General features: G+C 42.8%; 1 pseudogene; it reads right to left on the bottom strand.

Annotated features, from left to right (window-relative positions):
- Window positions 1-928: 928 nt before the first annotated feature.
- The window catches only part of LOC101653275, a 7,351-nt pseudogene continuing 5,983 nt past the window's right edge, over window positions 929-2,296 (bottom strand).

Below are 2,296 nucleotides of genomic sequence, written 5' to 3'. Positions count from 1 at the left end.
CGGGCACCCACTTTGTCTGTGACATTCTTTAGAGCTTGAGGATCCTGGGTCACTTGGTTCAGAAAGGATGCAGAAAGCCTGTTTGATAGGCGCTGCAAGGAAACACCCAACCACTTTCTTTGCATCAGATGTCAAGAGAAAAGTTTTGGTTTTGTTTGGACATTGGGGAATAATAAATTGATGGAATCCCAGTTCATTATTGACAAGTTCTTGGACATCTTCTACCTTTCTGATCATATAATTTGGATCATGTGGCAAGACTAAAATGATCTTACCATCTCCAAACTGGACTACTACATGTTCTTTCTTCCAACCTGTATATTTGATTCCGTCTAGAAATCGCTGGTGATCCTGAACATCTTCAGGGTGGAAGTACATGTTCAGTGATGCCACCAGACATACACATAGTAGCGCCCAAGTGTTTCTGACCTGTATCAACGATGAACTGCTCTCTGTCTCTTTTTATTAGTGTCCTTGGTGTTTTTCTGTGTGGTGGTCTCTTTCAAGTTGGAGCTCACAGAAGACTGTTCTTCAGCTAGATTCTGTTTTGTATCGACTAAGGACACACTGACCATGGGCCCTGTTCTCACGATTGATGGCATCCTCTAAACACAGATTTTCATCAAGTTCACGTCCTGTTGAAGAAACTACTTGACCTGATAAACTCTGTGTTAATTTCCCTTCGTTTTCACATCTTGCAAGGAGAGCCCTGGTGCTAGAGTGCTTACGTGATGGGCTGCGATGGTCGGCAGTTCTAAACCACCAGCAGGTCTGAGGGTGAGAGACTGAGCTTTCTCCTTCTGCAAATAGTTCATCTCCCTTGGAATCCCACAGGGCTGCCGCTATGATTCAGCCTCGACTTGAAGGCGGCAAGTTTGTTTTTTGTGGGTCTCCCTTATTGCACGCAGTAGTTCCATGTGCGGTTCTTCTAACAAGCACTTAGGCCCTTGCCTCGCCTCAAGCATTTTTCTCTTAACCGCAGTCTCTCTCTCTGAGAATCTTCAGTCACTACTGGCTTATCCTTCCCGGTGGGTTCCAGTAATGACACATTTTCCAGAGACAGTTTTCAAAGGGAAGATTTTTTCTTTCCCTACTAACAGAAAACACTGCTCCACTCTGGAGTGCAACTTGCAGTTTTATTTTTTGGCTTAAAACTCCAGGAGCATTCAGATTATTTTCAGCGGAGTGTCTGTTATGCTCTTTCTGCACAACGGGCTTAGGGTTCACTCTGTCTTGCTTGCAATGTTTAGAATTCCTTGGTACAGGTTTGCTACCCTTATATCTTGGTGGATATTTAGAGCTAGACTCTGCGGGGGCTTTTAGTGCCCTGACCTCGGGGCAGACTCCTTTCCCCTGCCATTGCCCATCAGACCAGGAAAGACTGATCTTCACTATTTGTTTTTAGGCAAGTGGCTCTACGCTCTGTGATCAGCTTTCTCTCCAGTGACTTGAGCTACCACTTACCTTTGTTGGGAAAGGACACAGTGGACACGGAGATTCACATGATGAAACTTCATTTGCAGATGGCAAACTTCTTTTTTTTTTTTTAGTTGGGAATTATGAGGTGTTAATTGGACTTGAAGTGAAATGTTCCTATTAGGAGGAGCAATGCATCTTTTCTTCGTCTTCATCATTGCTTTGGAGAATATGCATTTTATTCACTGATAAAAATATATTTTCAGCAAAGTCCACTTTTCACTTCTTTGATGGAATGTCTGGTAATGAACTCTTACAGTTCAGAGAATGCTGCTTTCTTTCCCTTGGGGTTAATAGAAGCTGCCATCGCCCATACATAATTTAAACGTGTTTAACTGTTTAATGCGCTATCTACCCGTAATGAAATAGGCCTTTATGAAAACTGTAAAAAAAATAAATAAAAGCTGCCATCTTCCTCACTAAATAACAGCTCCTCACAGTCCTGCAGCCTCTCCTCAGTCAACCTTGGGATTCTGATCAGATACTTAGTTTCCAAAGATATTCTCTTAGTCTTTATCTTGTTTTTTCACTTTCTTGGCAAATTCTGGATGAGTGAAAGTTTTAAATTTTCATGAGGTTCTATTTGTTTGGTTTATCTTATTTTGTTTGTGTTTTTGTGGTTGATTATCTGAAGATCCTGGGTGATGTAGTATGTTATTCCCTGGGGTACCAACTGCAGACCAGCAGTTTGGACCCCAGCCGCTCCATGGGAGACAGGTGAGGCTTTCTGCAGGCTCCTGTCGAGGTGATTGATAGCCGGGACCCACAGGGCAGTTTGACTTGAGCATCACTAAGAGTCAGAATCAACTTGATAACTGTG

The sequence above is a fragment of the Echinops telfairi genome, unplaced genomic scaffold, assembly GCF_000313985.2.
Source record: "Echinops telfairi isolate 266 unplaced genomic scaffold, ASM31398v2 ScPeMD7_5868;HRSCAF=6743_0, whole genome shotgun sequence".
Taxonomy (NCBI): domain Eukaryota; kingdom Metazoa; phylum Chordata; class Mammalia; order Afrosoricida; family Tenrecidae; genus Echinops; species Echinops telfairi.
This window is presented reverse-complemented; position numbering and strand designations above follow the sequence as displayed.